Here is a 10,126-nt window from a genome sequence, read left to right on the forward strand (position 1 = left end):
CCTCTCATTTGTCTGGGTCCCTCTGCAAGGTGTCTCTGCCTTGGAAGGAGTCAATATCTCCCCATTTAGTAACTTCGTCTCTCACGAAATTTCAAATTCATTCCTCTTGAAGTTGTTACTCAGATAACTCTCACTGTGCCATTTCTGGCCCCTACTCTCCTTTGCTAAAGGCTGATTCCCCTCCACTGTAAAAGGTTCAATTAAAAACACAAAGTAGATGATTTGCACCACAAATGAGCCCAGGCTTTACTGAAATAGCTGTGAACTGCACAGGTTGAAATGCAGAGACTTGGTCTGTTCTGTAAATTCTCACAGGAGGCTGTTGCCATTGGTCATTTAGACAGCAAAATGTTTTGGGAGGCTGGATGTCACTTGGTTTGACCAGGCTGGAGTGCAGCAGGTGAGAGGCCAGCACGAACTGGGAGAACACCTGCTCCTTCCCAGCTGGACAATGGGCAGGACAGCATCCTCTGCCAGGACAGCCAGGGCTGGAGCAGCACAGCTCATTGCATCCCTGGCTCCATCTTCCTTGGGAGGTCATGAGTTCAGACCAGTCTGTTCAAACCTTTCTCATGTGCAAAATAAAAATAACAAAAGAAAGCCTTTTTTAAGGTTAAAACATTTTTAAAAGCCAACAAATCCCAGATTTTTTTTTAATATATATATATCTATATGCATGTGTTTATGTACATGTATTATTCATCTTCTAAAGCTTTTTTGCATATGTGCTTGTTTTGGCTGAGGTAATTTTCTTCCCAGTGACTAGCGTGGGGCTGCATTTTGGATTTGTGCTGAACACAGCATTGATGACACAGAAATGTTTTTGTTATTGCTGAGCAGGGCTCACACAGAACCAGGTCCTTTCCTGCTTTTCGTGTTGTCACATTGGGGAGGAGGTTGTACTTTAGCAACAGGTAAAAGGAGGTGTTCAATAAATGTTTTCTGCTCCTGAATAAAATCCCCAGACTAACTTCTGTGAGGAGATTCTGGAGTTCACAATCTGTACCCCTGTCTTTAAGATTGTTATGCTAAAGCTGATCTTGCCAAATTAAGCCTTTAAAAAGCATAGAGAACAGATTTTTGAACTTTCAGTCTAATATCTTTCTCTTTACTCACAGTTTATATTTGTGTTGTAAAACTTGTGTTTCCTGGGAATCCTAGCTACTCAGGACATGCAATAAATTCACTGATTTTAGAATTATGTGACAGGATTATTTATGCCCTTATTCCTACTAAAATTTTCCATGGAATTAGGATTGTCTGCTGCCTATTAATTGCATCCTTATATGTAGCAAGTTTTCTAATTTTCTAATTTTGTAATTGTTTCAGCACTTATCAATAAGAGAAAAACATTCAGCTGGTTTGAATAAATGTGGAAAATACCCAGGACTTCAGAACTGCCTCATGTCCTTGTGAGCTGGCTGCAAATAAGACACTGAAAATGACAGACATTGAAAATGAAGCATCCTGGTTGAAGGGGGTGGTTTCAAAGGATGCCTTGGCCACTTTCCTCCTCCCAGTTCAGTGACATCAAAGAAATCCCATTTCTCTTGGAGAGTTTGTGTTCTCCAGGGATTCTTTGGCCTGGAACAGGATTGCACACTCAGATGATAGCTCACAGCAGTGAGTGATGAAAACATTTTACATAACATTTTCAATAATTTGAAACCAAATTGAATTGCAGAAGGATATGGACAAGTGATGCAGAGGAGGAGGGGAAGGTGGAGGAAAGAAAATCGTGTAAACAGAAATGAAAACTTACATAAGAGCTCAATACTGGGTCAGCCTGAAGTGTCAGATCTTCTGTCTCAGCTGATACTTGGTTCTTAAAGAGGAATTCATGTAAAGCAGGTGTGCTGAGAGTATTTAAAGTAAGAGAAAGTCGCCTGTTTTTATTCTTCTCCCTGCACTTTGACTGGAAGGTGAGAAGAGTGGTGTTAACAGGGCTGTGTTCATGCTGCAGTCTGTTCTCAGATGCTTCTGATAAAAGCATTAAAACACACTGCTGAACTCAAGCACTGCTTTCATACATTAAAAACTGAAGATCCTGGTGGAGCAGGTGAATATCCCTGAAGATGCTGCCGGTATGGAGTGGGTAGAAGATGCTATTTCAATCTGTCTTAATTTGTCTCTGTCCAAACGAATTTCATTTGGCAATAAATAATAAATAATAATTTTTCCTAGGTTGTTTTGCCTGTGATGGCTATTGGTAATCTTCCTGTCCTAATCTCAGCCAAAGAACGTTTTCCAATTTATTGTCTCTGCCTTTCATGGGTGAGGAAGGGCATGGTGACAGAGTGGCTCAGAGGGAGGCACAGGATCTGGAAGGACTGTTCCAAACCCTTCTTGGGGTGGTGTAAAAATGCAGAATTATAAAACAGGGAGTTCTCCTGGTTCCAGCCAGGAGAAGTTTAATTTTTTGCAGTAGCCACCAGGGCTCGTGGCCAGGACCTGGAGTTTATTTTTATACCACCCCAAATAATTCCTGGGAACAGAGTAAGGGGTCCTTGGGAAGGACCCAAAGGGCATTGCTGGGGTTTTAGGAGAGCTGCTGTGGAGACAGAGGGAGTTAAAAGAACTGCATCCCAGAGTATTATCCAGATGGTAACATTATATTCTTTCACAGCTGACTTGGAAGTTTAGAAAGCACCTCTCACTGAAAGCAAGCAGGGTAGAACTTAAATAAATATTTTGATGATTTTCTTGCGTGATTTTAATGACAAGTAAGCTACTATACACTCAAAACTGATTAAAATGTGAACTAAGCTTCTGAAAAATTCAGAATGTTTCCTTTCATTCAGACACATTAATCTTTCCTTATTTGTTTTAAGAAGGTTCTTCCTGCTTCCCTTAAGAGACTTTTTACTATCAGTAAAAGAGCAAATTGTCTTGATCTGCAGAGGTGTTCCTTTAGAGGCACTACTGTTATGGGATGAACACCATTAAGCTCAAGGGTAATGATAATAGGATGAGGCAAAGAACAGGGAAAGCTGTCAGAAATTGGAATATATCAGGCCCCACAATGGCATGCAAACAAAAGGAACAGAGAAATCCTGCCTAGTTCTTTATCTTTTCTGGCCTTGTTTTCTTTGCCAAGTTACAAGGTCCCTGTACCTAATTGTGGATCAAGGTCTTCCCCTTCCCCAGGAAAGAGCAGGGCTGTCCAGCCCTTGGGTCACATCACTTCTGTATTTGCCTCTTTTTTCACCCTCCCCATCCTTGAACATCTGAGGGCTGGGAACTCCACTTTGTGTCTGTGCTAAAAAACCCTTGGGAGTGAGATAATATGATCAATTAAACAGGAAGAATGCCACAACAAAAAAACACCCAAAACCCCCAAAAAAAACCAACAAAAAAAATCCAAGCCAGCAGAATTTCATGCATGATCAGGTAAAGAATGCTTGGATGTAGCATCAAAACCTTGATGTCAACCAATTTTATGCAGTTCCTTAGCTAAGAATTGCATTTGGAGAAAGTAGAGTATGAATGGGGTTTATAAGACACCAAGAAATATCTGAAGTTCTTCGAAAAAGAAAGCAAACAATAGATGGGGGAAAAAATACCACTGATGCCTGAATAAAATCAGCAGTTCTATGGTGTAAATAAGGCCTGAATGAGATTGGCAATCATAAGGTATAACATAATAATTTAATATAAAATATTAACAAACCCCTTGGCCTTACTGCATACAATTCAGCTTATTTCTTTGCATCTATTTAAAAAGAAAATAAAAATTGTTTTAATTCTGGTGAGGTGTTAAAACACTCCAAAACCATGCTTTGTATATGAAAATGGTAGCTCCAGTCCTGTCCCAGATAGTGGGATTGAAAACCATCTCAGAAAATTGTTTTTTGTGATATTGCCAGACCCTCTTTGCAGACCAACAATGTGTTTATATTCTGAAGTTAGGATAGGATTCAGATAAGAGCCCATTTTCAGTTATTTGTTCTAATACAAATGACAAGTTTTGCAGTTTGCCAGTTGCTGAATTGCTTTGTATGAAGATCAAAAGAGAAATGTTTCATTTGTGTGAGGGGGAAGTATTTGTGTGTGAATATTTGGGGCATTTTTCTTATGTAAAATGATATTTTTTAAACATGGAATTTCTACAAGTCTCTTCTGAATGAACCAATATCTGTTGTATTTTTTTAATGTTTCTTAAATGCAAGACAATCCAGGCTGTTATGCTGCCTGTGTTTGCCCTCTGTTTATAAACAATATTAAGGATCATCCATCATCTGCCCCGGACTTCAAAATTATGGCATCTGGACTTCATCCTTGCAATTCTGTAGCACTGACACTTCAAACAAACTCAGAAAATGCTAAAAAAAGAGCACAACTTGCAACCATTCCACAAGCATAATATCTGTGTGCAAACAAAAGGCTAAAAAACTCATTTTGCTGGAAATAATTAAAGTTTTGGGATTTTTTTTGGTCTTGTTTTGGGTTTTTTGTTTCCCCTTCTTCCCTTTTCCTGGCTTTAACTTATTGAACTTTTTAGTTAAGGCAGCCTGAAGGCATGAAATTACAGATGGTGCTCACTCATCCTAAAATTGAAAACTTCCTCTTTCCAAAGGTAATTGTTTCCAGTTGATACTTGTCACTTGAAGGGGATAAGTCAATCATTTCTAGAATGAAAATAGCTCTTATATTCATGAGAAGGGAAACTCCCTGAAAAGATCTGTGTCCTCAGAAAAGGGATTGCATCTTCTTTCCTTCACCTATAATCTAATTTTAGGTGTCAAATCCACACACAGAAACTTTGGCAGAAACAGATAAAAGTAGAAAGAGTTCCTTGATTTTTATAGTCTATGAATGCAAAAATATAAGTGGGAAAAGCAGATAATATATTTGAAAATATTCAATATTTCAGAACTTTCTAACAAAGGCTGCTCTTAGAGATCTAGAGCCTGAAGCCTTTTGAAATTCGGAGCAATTTGAACAGCAGATCGTGGAACAAATGCAAGAGTATGTAAAAAGAATATGCCAATTATGGTGTGCTTGATTATGTTTGTAACCCTCATTAAAAAAAAAAAAAAATCCTGAATAATGGTATCTATTTAAATAAATATTTTACAGTCAGAAATAAGTTAGGTTCTTTCTGTGACTTTTGATAATCTTCTTGAGGGCATGCTGACCAAGAAGGATGTTCTAATTAATTAGCAGCCCCAGACTGGGAATAGGAATCTCTGGTTTTTGTCTTTACTGCTCAGCACAGATGTGAGTGCAGACCTTGGAGGGAAGTGAACTGTGCCTTTCCTCATTTGGTTTAATATATATATGCAGACAGTAGAGGCCTGTTGAGTTTTAGGATTTATTTCATTTATTTCAGCTCTGAAGAATATCTTTTAGGGTTACAAATTCCTTTTTCACTGAACATTCCCCTTTTGAGTTTCCTCTCATTTCCTTTTTCTCCCAACTCTTCTCTCTGACCCTTGTTCCAGGCTTGTATTGTCCCTGTTTGCCCTCTTGGAAATAAACAAGCAAACAAACAATTGACAGCTTCTATTTGTGTCTTTCAAACACAAATTTGACAACTTTTATTTGTGTCTTTGAGCTATTTCTGAGCTGTTCCTGTCTTCTGACAAGCAGAAAAGCTACCCTGAGTGCACACTTGCAAGAGCTTTGAATACAAGCTCTCAGAAACGCTTCTGTGACTGAGATCTGAACATCAAGACCTAAATCTGGTGCTTAATTTGAATCGTCCCAGTGAGCTGGACTCAATCAATAGCTGCCTTTGCTTTATTCAGGAACAAACACACTCCAGGTTATTCCTGGAGTCAAAACAAAACACAAAAGTGTTCCTGTCAAAACAAGGCCATTTCCTACTGTCTGTTTGCACCTTGATTTACTTTAGCTGAATCTGATAAGGGTTGTGTTTTAGGACATCGGAAATTAGCAGCAGCTACCTAAAAATTGTGTTCTCTGAGGGAAACCAGGTTGCTTGTATGTCCCATTTATGATTCATTGTTTCAAGAAGAGCAAGGAGGAGTGAGATCCAAAGTACAGCTACATGAAATTATTGTAAAATGTTGACAGGAAGGCATAAGAGCTGTAATTCTAGTAAAAGGGAAGGGGGGTGGGAGAAGGGGAAAAAAAAGAGAAAATAAAAGAACAGGAACTGCAGAACCTGCCCCAGTAATGGAAGAGAAGGGCTTCACACACAAAACCTCCAGGTCCATGGAACACCCTGGGGCTCCTGAGGTATTACAGGATCTGTCTCAATGCCTGACTTAATAAAACTCAAGTGAAAAACTCCTTGTGCTTTTCAGGACTCCTGTTTTGGAACTGAAGAAGGGTTTGCAGGCTGGAAAGTTTGTCCATGTTTTTTTTCTCCCGCTGTGCCAGCTGCTCTAGGAAAAGTTGTTATCTCCTGCAAATCTTTCTCCTCAGAAAAAAAAAAATGTGTATTTTTGCTGTTTGTTTTGGTTGGGTTTTTTTCACTTTCAGGATTGATTCACACAAGTAAAAACCTCATTTCTGTTTTAACAGAATTCTAAGGGATATAAAACCACTTGTAAATCCCTCTACTTTCTGAAAAAGGACTTAAGGGCTAACAAAGTTAAGGAGGCCACTTTAAAATGAAAATAAAAGATAAAGCACAGCATGTGCCCAAGTATTTTGCTGACTATGATAAAAGTAGGCATATTCTTGAGTGAAATGGGGCCAAAATATTCTCGTTCTCCCTGCTGGAAGGTTCAGGGGGGATGGAGGTGCCAAGGGAAGGCTTTTAAGCAAAGCTGTGTTAAGTGAGTAATTCCAGTTTCCAGGCACAGTCTGTTTATGAGAGACTGAGGCTGGCCAATGATAAACACACTGCAGAGGAACTCTTTGGAATTATTTCATGCTTCCAATGCAAACTTAGTGAAAAATATCAATTAAACCCACGAGTCTTAGGAAATTACATATAGCTTTTGTATATCTTCACCATATAATTTAAATTGTTCTTTTAACTAAGGTTTCTTGATGATGAAACTAAAAGCATAATGTTTAACATAATTTAAGTTCAAAGCTGAAGAGAAAACCCAAAGAGTTTTACCTTTAGTGGCTCCAGTTCTCCTCTCCATCCCACTCTGGGAAGGAGGGAGTGGTTTTGCTGGGGGGACTAAATGGGAGAATACCATTCCCAAATCATGACATGACCCTCTAAAAAAGTACTGACTAAAATTTTGTTTTTCTCTGTCTGTAGTTAAAGACAGAATAACCAGAACTGCATTAACTGAGCAAAGACTGTTTGCTCTTTGTGAAATTTGGTTGGTTTCAAAGCATACAGGTAGTAGGTAAGTATCATGATCAAGCAATATACAGAAAATTTGCCCATGAATGACAGAGTATTTGCAGAGAGATTGAAAATCAGTTTCAATCAATCCAATTTTAAAAGTTGGTAATGAGAACCTTGGCACTCAGAACCTTGGCACTCAGGCAGGTCTTTCTCATCATGTTTTTCCTACCAAATTCGCTTGTGAATAAGAATGCTTAGAGAGAACCAAACCAGCAACTACACTTCCCTTTTTCTTTGTTTTTTTAAGTTCCAATGTGCCTCCAGAAACAGATAATTTGGCAAGACACAGAAGTTAAACTTTTTAAAAATGTAGCTCTATTTAGTTGTTGTTATGCTGAGAAAGAGAACATGTATTATAATAGATGGCACTAGAAGCCAGTCTGGTAGCTTGAAAAAGCAACCCAGGTCAAAGTAGTGAGGGTGTTGAGGGGAGAGGAGAGAAGGTGATCTCATTAATGAAACAAAGCCTGGAGTGTCTTTACAGAAGGATGGATTATGTTGACAATCAAGTGAAGGATGCACTTGAAAGGCAAAGGTGCCGCTGGGATATTTGACCATGGTGCTCTGAGACAAAGCTTGATTAAAAAACGGAGAGAGCAGTCAATCCTCCACAAATGCAGGATTGTGTCCTGCTGCTCCCCACACAATGGCTCCTTTATGGGCTGCCTCCTGCTCTCTGTGCTGAGCCCCTGCTCTGACAGGACAGGTATGACTTGGACCTTGAAGATTTTTAATGTTGGGTTGTTGTTTTTTTTTTTTTTAAAGCACTTCAGATCTCCTGAGGAACACAAAGGCTTAGCTTGTTCTGAATCCAGGATTTTAAAATTCCCCCCAAGTATAAAGAGGAAAAATTAGTACTTAACTACCTGAAATACAAATAAAGCATCCTTTGACTACAATTATTGAACCCTGGCAAAATATTATTTTAAGCTGGGTAATCTAATGCTATTTCCATGCTAAACAGTGCTCAAGTCCTATGGTAGTAATGTGGCTGAAGCAGGGGGTGTGTGAGGGGGAATTACTGCTCATGATAAAAGCAAAGGAATGCAGTTAAGCAGCAAGAAAAGAAAACATGAAATTAATGCACTTCCCTTGTTGTTTTAACAATGCATGTTTGCTGTGGAAGAAGAAAGGTCTTCTGATTAGGAATCTCATTTCTGGATTAGGAAAAAGCCTCCACCACATCCACCAGTTTTTCCCAGGATATATTGTTATATTTTGCCTGAACAGTTCTGCTATGAAAGAGCTGTTGTCTTAAGTGAAAAAAAATACTACAATATTTCCATCTCCAAGGTACAGAAGTTTTATTGTTTCTGTGAAATTGCTGCTTTGGTCTCTGCCAAACACTTGAGTTGTCTGAACACCTGATGCCTCCACTTGCAGTGTCTCCCCCTGAAGAAATCTGCCAGAGGTCCCTCGTCAGCTGAAGCCACCAGAGTTCCACACTGATGCAAGAGGAGCATCTCTGCCTTTGGAGTGGAAGCTCTGCTTGCTGTGCATCCAACAAAAATTGTCCTTTCCATGCATTTTGTTGAGTCAGCTCAAAGCACAAAGTGCTTGTTAGTTTTCCCATCCAGTGCTGGACCTCACTCAACAAATAATGAATCATGGGTGTGTTCTGCTTCTATCCTTTTTCACCTTTACCACTTGCTAATTTTGGAACTTGCAGTTTATAATTACAGCACTGAGCCTGGGCTCTTGGCTTGGGAAATAAGAATGTTTTAAAGGGAAGCTTAATAGCTGCATCTTGGTTGAATACACCATGAAAAGCTGAGTGTGACCTACATTAAATCTTAATGCACTTTTCATTCTGCAAATGAATAGAGGGCCCTACAACTGAGGGAAAAGCACACATTAATTTCTCTCTAAATCACTGGGATCCACAGAAATAGAAATGGAAGGTGTTTTACAGCACCTCTCAGTGCTTGTTTCAGGATGATATGTGGCAGTGCATTTTGTCAGGGTTTGAGTCAGTGCCTGCTGCAGTACCCTGCTGTAAACTGGACTAAGACAATTTGATTTGCTCTAAAACATCTCCTGAATGCCAGCAAATGAAAGGCCACTTCTATGTTGCATGTTTAATTAGTTGCTATGTAATATAGGTAAAAGAACAGCTGATTAAGTTATTTGCAAGATTTTTCTGATGCTGCATCAGAGAATTTTGTCTTTTAAGCACAAGACATCCATGTCACCTTGGTTCAGAGTCTACATCTATTACACTCTTGTCATGAAGAAGGGAAACTTTTGGTAAGGGGGAAGACAATTTGAGGATAATTTCATTTCCTGAGGCTGCACCTACAATCAAAGGGGGATATCAACTATCGAAAAACTCTGAGCATGGGGAATTTCACTCCAGAGGAAGTCAGTGATCAGGGTTCTTCTCTCTTTTTCTTGGGTTATTAAATATTCTCTCAGAGTAAACCATCTGTCTGACGATCTTCCACTGACTGATGTTTAGTTCTGGAAAAGGAAAAACTCATTTTGCCAAAATTGCCTCTGGATTAGGATGTTGCATACCCCACTGCCAGGGACCTGGCCTACTGCAGAAAACACTAAAGTTCAACTCTATTGGTGAATGCAATATTATTTGTGAAATAAAATTGCCTTATTAGGATATTTAGTCTTCTTGGATCTTTAGAGAATCATTGTACATGATACTTCCTGGGCTTCTTTTTTTTATTTTATTTTTTTATTTTCCCTTAAAGAGTAGGTAAATTGTAAAACAAAATGCCAAAACTATGAAACCTAATGGAACATTTCCTTTTGAAATTCTTATGTATTTTGATATTTTATAATGGAATTCTTCCTTGAAAAAGTATTGACCTTAATAGGACTTAAAATGCT

Source organism: Cyanistes caeruleus, chromosome 3 (genome assembly GCF_971803275.1).
Source record: "Cyanistes caeruleus chromosome 3, bCyaCae1.hap1.1, whole genome shotgun sequence".
Classification (NCBI taxonomy): Eukaryota; Metazoa; Chordata; class Aves; order Passeriformes; family Paridae; genus Cyanistes; species Cyanistes caeruleus.